We start from the raw sequence: 20843 nt of genomic DNA on the forward strand, positions 1-20843 counted from the left end.
GAAGGTAAGACTTTATGCTACCTTGTTTGTTGATGTACCACATTGACTGTGGTGGTGTCTATAAAAGACCTTTAAAAGGGCCTGGAGACCAAAAAGAATGGAAGGCATGAAGAGCAAGAATGAGCACTCACATTTCTTTTATGTTGATGTGGTCTGATCTCTGATGATGGGGCCAAAGTTCCTGAGCCTTCACATTATTGAAGAGGCTTCCCACCCCAAATCAGAAGCATACATCAACAGTTCTTGAGTAGGGGACTGAAAATGCAGCCCCAAATTGAGGGAGATCTGCTGAACCCACCATAAAACCTCGAGTTTGATACAAGGAAGTAAGGGAATTGGAAACTCCAGAGAATGGCAATACTGGAACCAAACAACCTTTGGATACCACTGAAGCTTCCAGATAAAGGGAAAAGGCTGGTAAAGGGATTCATGGAAATGGTAGATGCCATGAATCCTAGGGCTTTGGAAACCGAGAATGGAAGCAGGTTGTCACTTTCGCTTATTTATTTCTCAAAGACAGAACCTTGGGAGCAGGAACAGAAGTCAACACTGGAATGGTTTGGATTCTGCAACCCAGAAAAATGCAGTCTTGAAAAGGACTCAGGCTTCCTTCTTGAGATTGATGGTGACCCCCAGATTGTGGAGAAGGAACATGGTGAAATGCAGATCCTGCAAAAGCCTAGATTGAACGGAAGCCTGAAGCAGCAGATCACCCAGATTTGTGAATATCTGGATTCCCTGAAGCCTGTGAAATAATACGATAGTGTTCATCTAATGTGTAGCCCCTCTCTGGACAGTAGAAAGACCAAAGAAGAGAAATGAAAATGAGTGGAAGAAACACAGAAATGTAAAATCTTCCTGAGCAGAGAGTGAATGGGAATATGAAGATAGTCATCCTTTAGGTCTAGGGAGACCAGAAAGGCCTGTGGAAGTAAGTGTGGGAAACACAGTCTGTAAGGAAAGCATCCAGGATAAAGGAATCTTTAGAAAAGTATTTAGAAGAGCTCTAGAACTGGTCTCCAAGACATCTCTTTTCTAGGAACCAGAAACATGCTGGAGTACAACCCTGTTCCTCTAAGATTCTAGAACAATGGTGTCCTGGGTACAGTAAACCCTGCAGAACCACATGAAAATGAGCAGGCTTTGGAAGGCTAGAGGGGGGAGAGATTCCCATACCACAAAATAACTGTGATGGATAATGTACAGAACCCAGGAGTCTAACTTAAGGTGTTGCCAAAAGGGAGAGAAGGGGAACCTGGCTGAGAGGAAGGAAAAAATGTGTCAGATAGAGGCAAATTTAACCTGAAAATGGGGCTTTTGGGTTTTAGAAGTCTGTCTGGGTTTATCAGACAATATACAATTAGGAACCCCTCCTCCCCTTAGGAGGTTGACTTAGAAGATTAGTTTCTCTGAAATTTGGGTATGGGAGAAAATGATCTGTTTAAGATCCTACATCACTTCAAGTTTGCCTTATAGAGTCTTAAAAATCAGAAGTAGCCATGCCAAAGAAATGGACTGTTCAAAGAACCATCTAAGAGCTTGGCCTTAATATCATCAAATAAAGCCTGGAAGCAAAGCCAAACGTGCCTCTTCATAAACGAACCTGAAGCAGCAGCTCTAGAGGATGCATCAACTGCATCATAAGTACATTTGATGGAGTGACGGGGGCAACCTGACAAGTGGAACTCAATAAGGAGAGAGCAGTCTCATCTTTAGAGTCAGGAAGGGCTGACCCCCCCCACCACCAAGTACAGGTAAAAGGACCAAAACATACCTGGTCATATGGGTTTGATAATGTATGCCCCTGAAGGCCAGAGCATCAGAAGTGTGCACCTTTTTCCACAACCTCTCCACAGCCTGACTGTTTTTTATCAGTAGAAGACTGGAAGAGGGGAAAAAGCTTGGAAGCCTTGTCAGTAGAAAGAGAGACCACAACAGGGTCTGAAAGACACTTTTAGAGGTACTTAAAGGCATCCGGCACCTTATAAAACTGGTCAGGATTCTTAGAGGCTGGGAATCAGGAGCCAAAAAAAACAGCTGCAAATAGAGCCAACACAAAGGGAATAGCACAAGGCTCAGAAAACTCCATGTGCAACAGCTCATAATACCTCTGAATATCAGAGAATCATGAGCAATCCCACTTAAAATGCTCCATTATGCAAACTACTGGTCCTCAAAAGGACAATTCCTCAAAGACAGAATCAGGACTCAAGTAATCTTGTTCCTCAGACCGAAAGTTCAAAGGTGAAGTTATATGCGAGTCGTCGTCCAATGATTCAGCTCCTGAATCCACCCTCATCATCCAAAGAGCCAGACTGCCTAGTCCTTTGGGCTGCACTAAAGCCTGACAAAAAGGTTCGTCTTCTTTTGGCTTTTCCCAGTTAGGGGTCACCACAGCGGAACTCCGGTCCGCTAGTGAGTGGTAGTGGATTTTTATGTACCGGGTTACCAGCCCTGACGCACAACCTTCAACGAAGGCATGCCCCATTCACGTATGCCTCCACACAGAAGATGCTCTAGCTGAGAATCTAACGGGACAACGTCTTGCTATGAGGCGACAACACTACTGCAGCACCACCGACAAAACGGTACACTGGGTAATAACTGTGTGAGGCACCCAGGGAGAATAAACACTTCTTGTGATGGTCTTTACGGGGAACCTGCCTTCCACATTGACATCTTCCCTTCCTGGAAGACATGAACTCTAAGTACACACACAAAAAAGAAACAAAGAAACTCCAACAGGACAATAATATGCAAATGACTTGGTAGAAACCATCTCAGCAAAAGGCATTTGGATTGGCAGCAAAGAAGATCTGGGTAGGGAGTGTACATACATAACCTTTATGCCCCAAGCCTGTGTGGGGAGCATACACCTGATATACGATGCTAGGGGGATGTAAAGGCTTCAGTACACTGTCCGGACACGGGGCTATCCTTGGCAGGAAATTCCATGTAATATGAATACTGCACTAGTTATAACAAAGGACATCTTCAGAATTATTAAAAAGGGTAGAGATAAAGCCACACTGCTCCTCTGCAAACATAAACTTGCATGATAACGGCCGTATGAGCAGAGGACTGTGGCTTGGACTCTCAAGCTAGTGATGGCAGCCTTCAGACAAGTGTGTGACAACACGCACACTGGGGAAGGGTATAAAAACACCCAGATTTCGATGTGGGTGCTCACATAAGCCGCCAGAGGGCATGGTTAGGGACCTAACCACAAAAATACTTACAGCTGCCTGTATGGCAGTTCAAGAGTAAGGGAAAGCTGAAAGTCTGCAGGCAATGTGTGAGAAGAGCAATCAAATAAAAGTTAAGGGTGTAATCTACCAACAGACCTAAACTAATATGCAAATTACATTTCCAAATGTTGTGCATGTAAAATCTGAAATAAAAATCTGCAAAACAGTACATATGTACAGAAATTTAGAGATAAATTCTACATCTAGTTACTTCTGCATAATCAAACAGTCTTAAAGACAAAGTACAGTTTTGTACCTACCATAAATGTAGATGTCCGAGAGGAATGCATCTGCAGTCTTTACAAATGGGTTGTCCTGTCGTCAGGCAGCCCTTCGGTCGGCCGGATTCCAAAGTCTGGGTCTGGCTTCGGCTGGTGTTGCACTTCACCCGACGTCATTGCGGCAGTTATTCGGGTATAAAGGCATCAGCCGACGCCACTTTCCTCAGTGTTTCTTGCCCCAGATGCCAGGTGCCCTCTTGGATGGCTAAATTTGGATAAATGCCAAAGTTTCCAAATAGTAGAGAGCAAACACACAAAATAAGCATGTATGTACATATATACAAACAAATACACCATAATAGATCCCCCCAAGCTAGCTGAAGATTGGTAAATACCCTAGGAGTACCTCAGAGGGGAAGGAGGGTGGGTAATCCTGACTGCAGATGCATTCCTCTCGGACATCTACATTTATGGTAGGTACAAAACTGTACTATGTCCTTCAAGGATGCATCTGCAGTCTTTACAAATGGGTAGAATACCATAGCTAAACTAGGGGAGGAGGAAATGAGAATAGATTATGGTGTAGTCAGGATCCCTTGCAAAACAGCAGTGGCAAAACCAGCACGGGATCTAGAGTATAGAGGTAAGTTATAATGTTTGGCAAATGTATGCACGGAGGTCCAAGTAGCAGCCTCTATAATGTCCTTGGTAGCCACTCCTCGTAAGAAAGCTGTGGTAGTGGCTGTAGCCCTTGTGGAGTGAGGCCTGATGTTCTCTGGAGTTTTCTTTCCATGGTAGGAGTAACAAAATCTAATGCAATTTCCTATCCATTTGGAGATTGTTTGTTTAGAAATTGGTTTTCCTTCCTTTCCTGTTGCATATGCTACCAGAAGCTGGTCAGTTTTTCTATTGTTTTTGTCCTGTCCAGGTAGTAGCGTAACTGTCTGTGTACATCCAAGGTATGTAAGAGCTTTTCTCCCCTGTTCTGTGGGTTGGGGAAGAATGTAGGAAGGTGGATAGCCTGATTTAAAGAGACTCTGGATACCACCTTAGGCATAAATGTCGGATTTGTTCTCATGGACACTCTATCTTGATGGAAGATCAGGAAGGGTTGTACTGCCATTAATGCCTGTAGTTCAGAGACCCTTCTTGCTGAAGTTATTGCCAGCAGGAAAGCAGTCTTCCAGGATAAGTATTGTAATTCTGCTGTTGCTGCTGGTTCGAAAGGAGGTAGAGTCAGTTTTTCTAGCACAAAGTTCAAGTCCCATGCTGGCAATGGAGGTTTCCTGGGAGGTTTTACATTTTAATTCCTCTCAGAAACTGTCTGAGCAGAGGATGCGAGAAGACAGGAGGATCCAAGCTGTATTCTGCTGAAATAGCTGATGCATGTATCTTGATGGAAGAATAGGACAGGCCTGTATGGAAGAGCTCCGCCAAGTACTCCAGGATGTTGGCTATGTTCACCAGTGTCACATCTTGCCCCTTTGCAGTACTCCAGATGAGATATCTTTTCCATTTTGCTGCATAATTCTTTCTTGTTGAAAGTCTACGAGCCTCCAGGATTATATCTTTAACCCTTTGGGATAAATTTGGGTTAATTGCTGTTATGTGATGTTCCAGGCAGTTAGCTGCAGAGTTTTTAGGTTTGGATGCAGGATGTTGTAGTTGTTCTGTGTTAGCAGTAATGATATCAGGGGCAGTGTCCATATTTGATCCCGGGACATGCTCCTCAGCAGTGGATACCAATGTTGTCTTGGCCAGTCTGGGGCTATCAGAATGATCCTCGGACGTTCCTCTTTGATCTTGAGAAGCACCTTGTGCATCAAAGGAAGTGGTGGGAATGCGTATGCTGTCAGGCTTTTCCAACTGAAAGATAGGGAGTCCACCTTCCAAGCTAGTGGGTGGTAAGTCCTTGTGCAGAATTTCTCCAACTGGTGATTGAATGGGGATGCAAACAAGTCTACTTGTGGTAATCCCCATTCTCTTGTGATGGTTTTGAAGATGTCCGGATGCAGCATCCATTCGTGGGCATCTGTTGTTGTTCTGCTTAATATGTCTGCTAGAATGTTTTCCTTCCCTGGTACATAAATTGCCTGTAACTGAATGTTGTAGCTCAGAGCCACATCCCATAAGTCCAGTGCCAGCCGGCATAGAGGGTATGAGTGTGTGCCTCCCTGTTTGTTGATGTACCACATAACTGTGGTGTTGTCTGTCCTTATCATCAACTGGCCTTCTTGGAGAAAAGGTCTGAATGCCTGGATTGCCAATTTTACTGTCATCATTTCTTTTAGATTTATATGTGCAGATGCAGCTGGTCTTGAGTCCATAGGCCTTGAATGCACTTGTCCATCATGTGTGCCCCCCAACCGAGGTCTGAGGCATCTGTCATGATGGTTTGTCTTGGTTGACTTTTGCAGAAGGGCAATCCTGTGTTTGATTGACAGGCCTGAGCCCACCATAGGAACTCTTGCTTCAGGCATGGGATCATTGGAATTCTGGTTTCTAGGCTGTGCTTGTGCTGAGACCACAAATTCTTTAGGTACCACTGTAGCTTTCTCATATGCAGCCTGGCATGAGGGACCAGTATTATGCAGGATGCCATGAAGCCTAGAGCTTGTAGCACTTTTCTTGCAGTTAGATGGTTCTGCTTTGTTAATGCCAAGAAGTAGAGAGGAAGTTGCTCTTTCTTTTCTGCAGTTAGAAATGCCATTTGTTTTGATGTGTCCAGTTCTGCACCCAGAAAGGTTATTCTTTGGGATGGAATCAGCCTTGACTTTTTTGTATTGACTGTATATCCCAGGGCTTGCAGCAGGTAGATGACTCTTTGTAAGTCTTCTGTTAGTTTGTTTTTGTTGTCTGCTTGTATCAGGCAGTCGTCCAGGTAGGGATAGATTTGAATCCCCTGAAGTCTGCAATGAGCGATTACTGATGCCAGGCATTTCGTAAACACTCTGGGTGCAGTAGATAAGCCAAAGGGCAATGCTGAGAATTGATAATGCTCTGATCCTGCAAGTAATCTGAGGTATCTTCTGCAAATTGGTCTTATGGGGACGTGCAGGTATGCCTCCTTGAGATCTAGAGTTACCAGCCAAGACTCCTTGCCCAGCATGGGAAGAAGCTGCTGTAGAGTCAGCATTTTGAATTTTGGAACAATGAGGAAAGTGTTTAAAGCGGACAGGTCTAGAATAGGCCTCCATTTGTTTTCTTTTCTTGGTACCAGGAAGAGTCTGGAGTAAAATCCCTTCCCTTGTTCCATAGATGGTACCTTTTCCACAGCTCTCATTCTTAATAATTGAGATATTTGTTGTAGAGCTTCTGTCCTTTGAGTAGGTGGTAGGTTTGGCATTCCTCTCTTTCCTGGTAGAGTATGGAAATGGAACCTGTAACCTTTGTCTATAGTTTGCAAAATCCATTTGTCTCTTGTAATGCAGTGCCAGTTTCTTGAAAATAATGTTAGCTTTCCGCCTAAGGGTGCTTCTAGTTGTTCCCTGGTAGGCGGTGTCACCGCCAAGTCACTGTGATTGAGTTGTTGTAGTGGTGGTGGCTGTATCCGTGCCTCGTTGGTTGTTACCCTGCCATTGGCGACCCCTGTAGGCACCCCTGGATTGGTTTCTGCCTCTAGAGCGCCTATTCCTGCCTCTTTGTGCCTTAGAGGAGTCCGGAAAGGACCAATTCTTGGAGGGCCAGTTCCTGCTAAACCTTGGAGGTTGAACTTGTAAGAAATCTTTCACTGTTTGCACAGATTTTGCTTTCTCTTCCATCTTTTTTAGTACCTGCTGTGCGGGGGCACCAAATAAATTGACCTTGTCCAAGCTTAGATTTGACATGGTCTGGTAATGCCTGTTCTTTCAACCATGCATGCCTCCTGATAACTGTGCCAGTCATGGCTGATCTAAAGGAAGCCTCCAGTGCATCATAGCCACATTTTAAAGAATGGTTACTAACCTGCTGTATGTTATGTACCATTTCTTGAACATACTTTTTATCTAAAGATTCTTCAGAGGATAGCTTTTTAGTCAACTGGTCAAGCATAAACTCTTGATATTGAATCATATGAAATTGGCAGTTCAAAGCTCTAGCTGATAAAGTAGCAGAAGTGTAAACTTTTTTGCCCCATCTCTCTAAGGACCTGGATTCCCTTTCAGAGGGGAGGGGGTTTTTAGAAGAAGTAGCTGCTACAGCTTTAGGGCCCTGGGAGATAGTCTCTGGATCTGCAAAAGGAGCCTTATATAAGTGGTGATGAGTGTCCGGGACCCTGTAGTACCTATCGGGCTTAGCAGGAGCCGGAGGTAAAGTATCAGGAGCAGTGGAAGCATCATTAAATGCATCATCAACAACAGGTAGAACTGGAGGTATAGCTAAAGGCCTATGTTGTGGTAAATGTAGAAAGGTCCTAAGTCTTTTTCTAGAGTCTGAGAAATCTTGGCCCTGCCACTGAAATTGTTCCCTCATAGCATGCAAGGTTTCCCCAAAGGAAAATTCCTCAGGAGGAGAGGCTGAAGGGATGGACTCCTCAGCATCAGAGTCTTCGTAAGGAGAATAAGAAGCCTCAGGAGGGTCTGTATGTTCTGAGTCATCAGAGGAATCATCTGTGGATACTTGCTCAGGGGGCTCTGCTCTAGGCCTCTTTTCTGGAGGAGGGAGAGAGGCCCTGTCTGGATGAGGCTGGGCTCCACAAATTAAAGAAATGAGATCCTCAGCCAAAGAAAGCATATGGGAGCTGGTGCTGGGCCTGTGAGAGGGGGGCTTGGCATGCACAGGTTTAGATGCTTTGGCTGCTTTAGCCCTGGCAAAGGCCTTAATAGACATAGCTGGAGGAGGCCTAGCAGCTCCACGTGCAGAGGTAGAAATATCCAGGGGAATGGTGTCTGATAAATCCTGTGAAATCGCAACAGAAGGTTGGATTTCAGAAGCCGTTTCTACCAGGTTAGAGGAGGCCTCGGTAGAAGGCAAGGTATCGGCTGAAGAAAGGACCGCTTGCTCGGTTTCGGCCGAAACAGAGACACTCGTGGTTTGCTTAACCGCGGTTTCGGCCGAAACCGCGGACCGCGAGTGTCGGTCCTTTTCTTTGCGTTTTTTGGTTATTTGCGTAGTCGGAGGATCCGACGGCATAATGTAGGCAAAATCGGAGCCGAAAATCTGTTCAGCAAAATCCGAGCGACGTCTAAGCGTCCGTCGGTTAAAAGAAGCACAGGCTAGACAAGCTGCTACGTCGTGGTCTGGGCCTAAACAATGTATGCAATAGGAGTGGAAATCTTTATGAGGTATTTGTTTCCCACAAGATAAACAGTTATTAACTTTCTCTGACATCGGCTGAGGCAAGAAAGAGTCCCCAACGGGGTACTTAGCTTTATAGAAGTCTTCGAAGTAGTATTCGGTAGAAGTAATCTCTGGATCTGACTGACCGGCACTTGCGAACAGCTTCTGCTTCGGGCGCCACGCGGCAAGAAAGACTGAGGAAAGTGGAGTCGGCTGATGCCTTTATACCCGAATAACTGCCGCAATGACGTCGGGTGAAGTGCGACACCAGCCGAAGCCAGACCCAGACTTTGGAATCTGGCCGACCGAAGGGCTGCCTGACGACAGGACAACCCATTTGTAAAGACTGCAGATGCATCCTTGAAGGACATCATACTATGAAAAGCAGCCCAACAAGTATAAGTAGCTGCAAAGCAACACCTAATCAACAAATAAAAACTGTTTAAAAAAGAAAAAGAAAGAAGCAAACTCTTGACCGAAATCAAACTGGCCTCTCCAGAAGACAATGTGGAACAATCCAGTTCTTACCACCTTCCAATATAGTAAAGACTATGTATGTGCATGAAAGGGCTGGTTTGCGAGCTAGGAATCGACAAATACAGCTTCAAGAGTGGATGAATAATGTTCAGAAGTCTATAACTTCCATGAAAAGGCTGACAAAATTACTGTTGGCCTTAAACAGAAACTTCTGCATTCAAGAAATACAATTACCTCACTGAAGGCCACCTTCAACAGGACTACCTAGGACTTATTAAAGGCCATCAATAAAACAGTGCCATCAGGGAATAACAAATTTATAATAGAACATTAAGGGAACAGTTATATCCACAGTGGTGAGCAGTGTTGCCTTACAGGTTCATATGTTTGGTGAAGTAGCTCGAAGGCCTACTGTGCATCAATCAACCTGATGCCTCAGATCTAGAGTTGGAACATACTGTTACCCATGTAGCTATCCAGTTTTTCTTAATATGAACCAATGACCCGAGTTTTACTGAAAAAGGGGAGTTTTTTCCACAGGCCTGGGGGTCTTTGAAATATGAAGCTGGCATACTTCATAGTAAAATCGATACAGCATTTTGAGGCAGATTGCCCGCTTGTATTCAGGTACTGGAACGCATATTCTAAGCAAAGGTTTCAAAGCATTAAGGGTCCCTTTACTGTTCTGTATGCCATAAACAGATCTGCTGTAAGATAAGTCATAGAGCTGCTGTAGTCTTTCACCATAAGACGGAACCTGAAGAAGACTAGTTTCTTTTTGTGAAGGGTTTCTGTACCTTCTCAAACTGTACCAGAAGGCGTATGAGTAAATTACAGAACAAGGCATTACATTCTGTAACCAGTCTGATAAGGGCTGCATAAAGAGAAACAGTTACTTTTATGGCACAACTCTTGACTCCACAAAGGATCAGGTGTGCAACTCAGTGTGCTCTGTATACAACACTTTTATGGGTATCACTTGAAAGTTCAGCATCTACAGTATTTCACAATTCAGTCAACCTTTGGCCAGACAACAATGTATACAGCTGATGGAACATTTTTATCAAATGCCAGAATTTTGTATTAACACTGAAGGAAAAGAAATTTCAACTGCAGCATTTATGTGTAATGTTAAACATTACTTCAAGGAATGTAATGTCTGTTGGGTTAAGGATAATGTTCACAAGTTTGTGGCCATCTATATATTTGCTAAGCCAGACAGTGGAGCTAGTTCTGACATCTGCGAAAGGGAGACCAAAAAGGAGTGGCCCTAGGGCACAATCTTGATAATGGGTGGTGACGGGAGGACTCAGCACTTGCTGTGGTATGATCTTTTTTCAATGAGAATGTAGATTTAAATTTGCTGTCTTTCAGGATGTTTCTTTCAAATGTCTATGTTAACTATATTTAAATCAAACCTGTCTCCTTCCTATCTGCCTGTTAATACATTGCTTTAAACAACAACTTCTGTAAATGTGCACCTGTATGGATCACTACTAAACTTTTTGTGATATTTTACATTTCCCTCCACCCCCAAGCTGAACCTGAAAATGGTCCATAGTGATCAAGGTTCAACCTGGTCAACAAATGAAAATAAAGAAATTAAAAGCATGTAAAAAATTGTGGAACCAAGTTATTATGGTTTTGTTTACCTTCAGATCTCAGAGTTTACATCCAATTCTATCATGGGGTACAGTGTCGGATGTTTTAATCAGATCAGGATAAAATGCATGGACGGAAACTTCATCCAAGGTGACAGTTGAGCTCTAAAAAATCTGAGGAAGGATACAAGATGATATAGGATTAGGTCATGCACAGGGAAGTTAGCTCATGTTTGTTAAATTTCAGGATGAGTCACTATCACAATGCACAACATGCCTGCAAGGATAAGTCTATAATTATTGGAATCTGTAAAAGGGCTGCCTTTTGGATTAGGACTACAATAGCCCAATTACAGATATCAGGGATGTAGCCAGTTTTTAATATTCTGTTAAGAAAGTACATCAAGAGCTATACTAGACTGCTTTTAACTGGGCAAATTAGGCATCATGACATATTTCATCTGCTGCAATGAACCTGATGTTTTTGACCATACCCAATTCTCCAGTTTAGTTCCTGGCAGAGGTTTTCCGAGTGGATACAGCATTGTTTTTCACAGGTGCTCCACTTTCCTCCAGCATCCCACACACACATTTTAAGTGAAATAGAATTTCAACAAACTGCCTGTAGGTGTATGTGCTAAATGAGTGAACGTGTTTGTCCTGGGATACTGGCACCTTCCACAGAATTACTAAACATTTTACCTAGTAAATGAGTAGCAGGACATGATCTGGCTTTTTCATGACCCTGACATACATGAAGGGGATAAGCACATATAGACTGAAGTGTGGCCAAACTGAAGTGGCGAATTTTACTGCTCAAAACAGAAGTGCTATGAAAAAAAAGGATACAGAGAGGGGAAGGCATGGCAAGTGCACAGCATGGTTGTCTGGGTGCACCTCGTTTAACTTAGCCTGAATGTTAGCCACGCTGAAGAAATCAACCAAGATACCCCACTGAAGTTACCTTTCTAACACAATCTATCAGACTGCTGGGCTCTCCTGGGAGGCAGAGACCCACAAATTAGTCAGTGGATTACACTACATTCCTAAATAAAATAATGCTTCCTGCAGTTGAACAGATCTTAGCTATAATTGAAGGCCACGATCACTTTTGTCCCGATTTGTAACATTCTAAGGAACAGGTTTGCCTTAAAAATTCTTTCAGAACCAAAGGAAATAAAGAAAACTAATTTCTCCTTTAATGTCCAGACTTCCCTGCATATACGAAATAAAGACCTTCCCAACTGCAATCTGAAATCCTGCTGTCAAGAATCAGTGTTTTTACCACAGGATGCAATTTGGCCCACTACAGCAGATTCTTTATTACTTCTGAAAAAGTACAGAATAGTCTGGCTTTGGGGTATTGGGCTGTGATCTGGTGGTACAGGTTTTGATACCACTGCTTTTTCCTTGTATAAAGTCCAGTATGAAACATAATCTTGATACAAAATGACAGGAATTTGCAGGCCTGAGGTAAACCTTCACCATGCTAAGAGGTAAAGCAGATTAATAAGGAAAACCTCTTTAGCAGAAACAAAGGGACAACAAAATAAAAGCATTTATCATTACTAAATTCATTTGACCTTGATAACACTTGTCAGAACAAAAAAGTATGGCTGCAAGCTGCAGCTACCTGCAGTGCATGTCCAGGTTTAGGAAAGCTCTCTCTCTAGTATGCATTTAGGGCAGGCAAAAGCAGCCGATAGTGTCTTCTCAATACAGGAGTTTATTCAGACCAGTAAAAAGGACCGACTGTAATGGCTACACGAGAATTTTGTGTTTTCCAGTAGACTGTGATGGACTGAACCATTAAACATTACAACACACGTTTATCAAACAACTATAATCTATCTGCATTCTTTGATTATAGCTTTGATGGGAAGTATGCTGCCACATGAAAAAAACATTTTTTTTACAAAGCTTATCTAAACAATCATATCTTGGTTTGTGACTTACTGTGGAGCTGACTGGTAAGAGAAGTTGTATATGAATTTAATTTTATTTTTACTAATATTTGTAAGAAGGCAAGCTTGTAGACAAGAAGATGTACTTTGATTTACAGTTTGGTTTACCTTTAATTTTCACTGCTGGTTGTTAGAAAGGGATAGGTTTTAGGCAGGCAAGCTCTAGCCACCCCAAGGGGCCTACTCAGTTATAAATTCAGATTGTAGATGGACAATCCAGAGTTTATCTAAACAATCCTATCTTGGTTTGTGATTTATTGATCTTTACTGTTCAAATGAAGTGCAACTGCAAGTGATATTGAGCAGAAGCTACTGTGCGTGTTTGTGAGCTATGTAAAGGAATTACAGCTTTTGTCTGACTTTCAAAACTTGTACAGTCAGAACTTTACTTGCTTTAGTATTCAGTTGTATATTGCTTGCGCAATTTTCTCAGAATTTAAGTTTTCTTTGAATTCTGTGGTTACTGATTTTGATTACTCTTATTTTTTATTCATTTGAAGCTGAATAAGGCTTCCTTAAAAGTATGCCATTAACGATTTGCTGAAGCACACACATCTTGTACAGTATAATAAACGCTTATGCACATTTAAAGGTAACAGCGGTGGTGGTGCTGTGGTAGCGTTGTCGCCTCACAGTAAGACGTTGTCGTGTTCGATTCTCAGCTAGAGTGACTTCTGTGTGGTGACATGCGTGAATGGGCGTACCTTCGTTGAAGGTTGTGTGTCAGAGCTGGCAATTTGGCACGTAAAAATCTACTGCCAATCATTAACGGACCAGAGTTCCGCTGTGGTGACCCCTAACCGGGAAAAGCCGAAAGACACAGCAGCAGTAGTAACACTGGTGATCTGTGTTCCTCATGTAAAAAGTTGGATGAGTTGCTTACCATTATTAGAAGTAAATTTAGACTTAACTGATGATGATTGCACTTGTGCAACCGGCACAGCTTGGAGAAAGTACAGTTATGTACAAGCAGCAGAAAAAAGCACCAAAAGATAAAACTGTTGAAACAAAAAACACCGTAGCAGGCTCCAAACCTTTTGTATAGTCCAGGATATATGAAATAACTGTTGAAATATCACAGCACAAACAATTCCACAAGAAGTTCAGGCTCCAAACCTTTTTTAATAGTTCAGGATATATGAAAAAAACTGTTAAAATGCCACAGCACAAACAATTCCATAAGAAGTTAAGCACTTTCACTTAAGTCTATCCCAAGCGTCATCAGAACATGGAATAAAATCAATCAGCCACTTTTAAACAAATTCAAAAATTGTCAGCCAATAGTAACATCTCATGCATAATTAATTCAATAAATTCACCCCCCTGCATTACTTAAAGCCACAGTAAAATATATGCTGAAGTAAACCCTTGTGTTAAAACAGTAGCAACCAAAATGAATACGCATATTCTAGCTGCCATAATAAAATACATGCTGTCATGAATCCTTGTTTTACTCTTTCCTTTTCTAAAGTTTAGCTGCCTTAATTTAAGGACACTGTTAATTCTAACATGATCATTCAGTCCTGTTTTTAGTTGAATCCAGCCTAAGCTGCCAGTATAGTTTTTTTAATTCTAAAAGGGCTTCCCACAGTCCACCCTTATACCTGGTTTCACTTGTTCAAGTACAGAGAACTTGAAAATATAATTCTTACAGTCTTTCTTGTGTCTAAATAAGGCATTTGTATCTTTTTTCTGGGAGATCTCATGAATGTGTTCATATATTCTTCTTTTCAATGGTCTCTCTGACTGTGGGAAGCCTTTTTAGAATACAAAGAACTATAATTGCAGCTTAGGCTGGATTCAAGCAGGACTGAATGATCATGTTAGTATTAACAGTGTCCTTAAATTAAGGGCGGCTAAACTTTAGAAAAGGAAACAGTATATGCATTCATTTTGTTATCGTTTTAAAACAAGGATTAATGACAGCATGTATTCTATTATGGCAGCTAGAATATGCATATTAATGTTGGTTGCTACTGTTTTAACACAAAGGTTTACTACAGCATATATTTTACTGTGGCTTTAAATAATGCACGGGGAATGAATTTATTGAATTAATTATGCATGAGATGTTACTACTGGCTGACAATTTTTGAATTTGTTTAAAAGTGGCTGATGGATTTTATTCCATGTTCTGATGAAGCCTGGGATAGACCTAAGTGAAAGTGCTTAACTTCTTGTGGAATTGTTTGCGCTGTGATATTTCAACAGTTATTTCATATATCCTGGACTATGCAAAAGGTTTGGAGCTTACTACGGTGTTTTTTGTTTCAACAGTTTACAGGGTACTTGCGTATTATCGCAACCACATTCGGAGCAGGTGAAGCAGCTCATTTACGAGCCATTTTCCTGCTGAAATATGTAGTAAAACTGTCTTGCGAAGTGTGTGTCAGGGAACTATAATGATTTATTGAAATAGCTCATGTCTTAATAAACAGTGTAATTATGGCAGGCAATATCAGAATGTATGTATGTGTCTTACTTAACTGTAATCGATTTTAAAAGCGCTTCTGTAAATGCTTTTAGCCAAAGTGATTTCATTTTTGGCTCATAAAGTTTTGCCAGTGTTGTGATGTTGTTACAGACAGTTCTTATCTGCTTTGTTAAACAATTACACAGAAAGGCAAAAACAGCACAGGAAAAAATTGAAACACATTCGTAGCAGGTGAAGCGGCTCATTTACGAGCCATTCTCCTGCTGAAATATGTAGTAAAACTGACTTGGGAAGTGTGTGACAGGGAAAAAGAAGTTATGTACCTACCATAACGTTCCATGTTAGTTGTCTTCTTCTCACCTTCTTTCTTGCTGGTTGGGTTAGGAGCCAATCCTCTGCTCCGACTCGGCCATCTTCAAAAGCTCGAGAGCTGCTTACTGGCTCGAGGCCCCCTATATCCCATGATGCCTGGCACTAGATACCCAGATCTCGTTTGGTAAGTCTAACTGCAGACATAATAATAAAGGAATCCTATCCTAGAATGCACAGATCCTACTTGAGAGACTACTAGTCAGAAAGGAAAAGCCAGAGAAGACTCAGCCAGTGAAAATTCAAGAGGAACTCTTCTTGGTCCACTAGGATAGGGGGATGGAGGGTGGGACGCAAGATAGAAGGCGAGAAGAAGACAACTAACATGGAACGTTATGGTAGGTACATAACTTCTTTATGTTAAGTTGTCTATCTCGCCTTCATTCTTGCTGGTTGGGACAGCATCTCTAGCACCTAAAGTCCTGGATGGCTCATCGGAACAGACTCTTCAGAACAGTGGAACCAAAATCAGCTCTGCTCCTGGAAACCACATCCAACTTGTAATGCGAAATGAAAGTATGTGGATTGGCCCACGTAGCCGCAGCACAAATAGATTCCATAGGCAACCTAGCCTGAAAGGCCACCAAAGTGGATAAAGCTCTGGTGGAGTGACCTTTAGGTTTAACTGGCAATCATTTATTTCTCAACTGATATATAAATGTGATGATAGAAGTCAACCACCTGGATAAGGTTACTTTGGAGACTGGAAGACCTTGTTTGCCGACTGCATAAGACAGGAAAAGTTGGTCCGATTTTCTGATGTCCTTAGTTCTATGCAAATAAAAGCGTAGTTGCCTGTGAACATCTAAGTGATGCAACTTATATTCTGCCCTGTTGGAGTGGTTAGGAAAAAACACAGGAAGGTCTATGGACTGATTCAACTTACTCTCTGAAGAGACCTTAAGAAGGATTAGTTCTGAGTGCAACCCTGTCATTGTGGAACATGAGGTACGGAGGACAGATAGAAAGAGCCTGAAGTTCCAAAACTCTTCTGGCTGAAGTGATAGCGACCAGAAAAAGGGTTTTCCAAGATAAGAACTTCAAGGAACAAGAAGCTGCAGGTTCGAAAGGGGGCAAAATTAGAGAAGCTAAAATCAAATTTAAATCCCACGGTGGTGGAGGATCTCTCACTGGGGGCCTGAGCAGAGCGGTTCCTTTAAGAAAGGCTTTGCATAGCTTATGAGACAGGATATTGTTTTCCGACAGGCCAATGTGAAAATTTGAAATTGCAGCTAACTGAACTCTAATTGTAGCGGAAGCGGATCCAGCATGGAAGAGTTCCGCAAGAAATTCCAAAATGTGGTGTACAGGGGCTGAAAAGGGGACTATAGTCTAAGCCTCTACCCAGGAAGAAAAACATTTCCCATTTACTAGCGTAAGTTTTTCTAGTTGTAGATTTGTGCGATGACAAAATGATTTTGCGCACAGAGGGGGAGATATCCGGAATCCTGGCTAAAGTTGGAAGTGGAGCAACCAAGCAGTGAGCTGGGGAGATAGTAGGGATTGGTGCAGCCCGCCCGACTGATGAATCATTAGGTCTGGAACTAGCTCCAGAGTCCAAGGCTGCTCGAGAACATGGCGATGCAGGAACGGGAACCATATTTGTCGAGGTCAATAAGGAGCAATGAGGATCATTTTGCAGCCCAGTACGGTAGCTTTCTGTATTAGCTTCGGGATTAGGGAAAAAGGAGGGAATGCTTAAAGAAGTCCCGGAGGCCAATCGTGGACTAGAGCATCTCTGGGGGAATGCCCGGGAAGTGGAAGGAGAGAGAAGAAATTGCTGCACTTGCTGTTGAAAGGAGTTGCAAAAAGGTCGCAGCAAGGTTGTCCCCATCTGCGGAAGATTTGGTCCGCAATTACCTGATTCAGAGACCACTCGTGAGGCATGAGAATTGCTCTGCTCAGCCTGTCTGCTATGACGCTGGACTTCCCAGGGATGTGCGTTGCAATCAGAAACCGTTGGGAAGAGATCGCCCATTGTCAGAGTCTGAGTGCTTCTCAACATAGGGGGTAGGACCTGGTTCCGTCCTGCTTGTTGATGTACCATACTACTGACACTGTCCATTTGAATTGCAATGGTCCCGGTAGGAAGAGTCCTTAAGAGCTTGCAGCGCTAAGAGCACGGCCCTCATCTCAAAGACATTTATATGCAGATGGTACTTGTGAGGTTGCCAGGTGCCTTGGACTGTTCTGCCCTGATAATGCCCCCCCCACCCGATCAGGGAGGCGTCTGTGGTCACCGTAGCAACTGGAGGGGGGAGTACAAATGGTCTGCCCTGGGACACTAATGTGGAGACCATCCACCACGCAAGGTGCTTCTTGCATGCTTGTGTGATCATAATCATGTAAGACATGGGAAGCTGCTGGAAGGACCATTAGAATTCTCATGTGAAAACGAGCTAGAGGGACAAGTATGATCGCTGCTGCCATGAGACCCAGAGTTTGGAGGACAAACCTGGCTTGAATTCTTTTGCATGTTAATAAAATCTTTACATGTTGGCGAATCACTAATATCCTGTCTGGTGGGAGGCTCGCTGACATGTCTTTGGTATTTAAATTTGCGCCTAAAAAGGTGATAGATTGACAGGGCGACAATGCAGACATTTTGAAATTTATTGTGATACCTAGCCTGGAGCAAGTCTCGATAGTGCAGTCTCTGACTCGCAGAAGGTGATGCTTGTTGGTAGCAGTGAGGAGCCAGTCGTCTAGATATGGAAACACCTGGAATCCTTGCCGTCTCAGGTGAGCGGTAACTACTGCCATACATTTGGTGAACACCCTGGGGGCTGCGGTGAGACCAAAGGGCAAAGCTCTGAACTGATAATGGCTGGCTCCCAGCTGGAAGCGGAGGAATCTTCTGGACCGCCTGTCCATTTTGATGTGGTAGTACGCATCCTGAAGATCTATAGAGCACATCCAATTGTCCTGACCCAGGAAGGGTAAAAATGGACTGTAGCGTGACCATCCGAAACTTCGTTCTTTGTACAGACCTGTTCAGTCTGCCAAGATCCAGAATGGGTCTCCAGTCCCGTCTTTTTTGGTACCAAAAAGAACCTTGAGTAAATTCCGGATCCTTGTTGGTCTGCTGGGACTTGCTGGATGGCTCTTTTTCTTAGCAGTTTTGAGACTTCTTGAACTGCTTGGTCCCTTAGATTGGGTGGAACATCTGGAAGGGACTTGTTTGACCTTAAGGGGGTGCAAACAAAGGGAATTCTGTAGCCTCCAGATATAACGGAGTGTACCCATTTGTCTTGTGTTATGTCTCGCCAGGCTCTTGGGTACAGCAATAATCTTCCCTCGGCTACCTCCAGAGGTGGGCAGCCCGGGCAACCCTTCAGGGATGCTGGAAGGGCTTCTCAGAGAAGGATTCTCTGCTGCCCTGATTTTACGGACCCCCTCTGCCACGAGAGCGGCGTCTATTTGTTCCCTCCTCTGCCCCTGGATGGGAACTCACCACGTGTGTCCGGCAAGGCTCCCTGGGATTTCCGGAACCACATCTTTCCAGTCTTCTGACCCTTGGGGTATGGTCTGGAAGGAGTAGAAAAACTGACTCCTACGGCAGAGAGAGTCTTGCCTTCCTGCTCACCCCTGGTAAGGGTATCCTTCACCTGTGATCCAAACAGAGAGGAACCATCAAAGGAGGTGTTGGTGAAAGACGTTCTGAAAGGTTCCGCAAAGTTACACAGCCGCATCCAAACGTGCCTCCTTAGGGCAACGCCTGTGCCTGCGGCTCTACTCGCACCATCAGCTGCATACAAAATGAGCCTCATGGAGGAGTTTACCACTGAATTAAGATTCGCCAGCTAGGAGGCTGCCTTAGCCTGGGCCCCCTCAGCTGATGGATCTTGGAGGGTATCGCCAAGCTCTTTAAGGAGATCCCTCTGAAGACGGGTAAAGTGGCACAGATAATTCAGGGACCTCATGGAAAAGGTCCTTCTTGAATCCGTACGGCTTAGGATCCTTGGACATTCTGAAGGAAAACCAAGGAACAAGAAAGATACACACAACTAACCACTAGAAAACACACACTACAATTACCACAACAAAAACTTCAAGCAGGAATATATATATATGTACTACTACAACACAAAAAACTATAGTTAACTATCACTAAACAACTAACAGTGATAATAGAGAAGAACTTTTTTTTTTTTTTTTTTAAGAGGTACATAGAGAGAAAAGGTTATCCTCCAACTTAAACGGAAAACCTTTCTATGGTAAGGAAAGGGAGAGAAGGGGGGGACTCTCTAATTTAAACAAGTTTCTGAGGAAAATAACAAGGATTAGGAAGAAACTAGCTACAATACAACAGTTGATATCCAACGACTAATTTTATACTAAAAAAGAGAGTTTTATGACAGAAACAAAACGATATAATAAAGTTTTATACGACCTGAGCCAGTAGAACAACCTCGCAGCAGAAGCGGCAAACGAGATCTGGGTATCTAGCGCCAGGCATCATGGGATATAGAGGGTCTTGAGCCAGTAAGCAGCTCTCGAGCTTTTGATGATGGCAGAGTCGGAGCCGAGGATCGGCTCCGAACCCAACCAGCAAGAATGAAGGCGAGATAGACAACTTAACATCTATCATTATGGCTTAGTGAAATAGCTCATATCTTAATAACAGTGACTTATTTGTTGTTTTACAGTTGTTTTCTGTCACAGCTTGAACTATGCATAGAGGTTGTAAAGCAGAATGTCGTAAATTATCACAGTATCCAAATGTCACTACCTGATACTGTAATTATGGCAGGCGATATCAGAATATGTATTCATGTGTCTTACTTAACTGTAATCCATTTCAAAAGCTCTTCTGTAAGTGTTTTTAGCCGAAGTGATTTAATTTCTGGTTCAAAATTTTGCCACTGTTGTGTTGTTGTTACAGACAGTTTTTATCTGCTTTGTTAAGCAATTACACAGGCAAAAACAGCACGTGAAAAAATTGAAACACCGGCATTATAAACTTAGCTGGTGCAAAAAAAGGTTTGCAGTCACATAAATGTTATGAAGGATAAAAGATTGGGATTCACCAGCAAATTTAGGAACTGACAAGCCACTTCTCTATACAGAAATGTAAATGTCTGTATAACTGATGTCATGGATTTAAAAGTTGTTGGTTGAAACAGGTAGCATGGACGAATGGGTAAAAGTCATTAGGGTGTTACCACACTCACGCTTACATCTTTCTCTGCCCGACTACCGTCAAGAAAAATAGAAAAACTAAATATATTTATCTGGTAGAAAGAAGTAGTAAGGAGTGTTTAATTCTC

General features: G+C 42.9%; 1 protein-coding gene across 2 annotated transcripts in view; it reads right to left on the reverse strand.

Moving 5' to 3' along the window:
• PAFAH1B2 (platelet activating factor acetylhydrolase 1b catalytic subunit 2) overlaps positions 1 to 20843 on the reverse strand; it is a 395905-nt gene that overhangs the window by 195595 nt on the left and 179467 nt on the right. The window contains exon 2 of one of the 2 annotated variants that reach the window (XM_044080966.1): positions 10858 to 10980. The exons of the other annotated variant lie outside the window; for it this stretch is intronic. The gene's annotated coding sequence lies outside the window, so the exon portion shown is untranslated. The remainder of the gene's footprint in view (positions 1 to 10857; positions 10981 to 20843) is intronic. 2 annotated transcript variants of the gene reach the window in all.

The sequence above is a fragment of the Protopterus annectens genome, chromosome 8.part0 (genome assembly GCF_019279795.1).
Source record: "Protopterus annectens isolate FY-2018-M chromosome 8.part0, PAN1.0, whole genome shotgun sequence".
In the NCBI taxonomy this organism is placed as follows: domain Eukaryota; kingdom Metazoa; phylum Chordata; order Ceratodontiformes; family Protopteridae; genus Protopterus; species Protopterus annectens.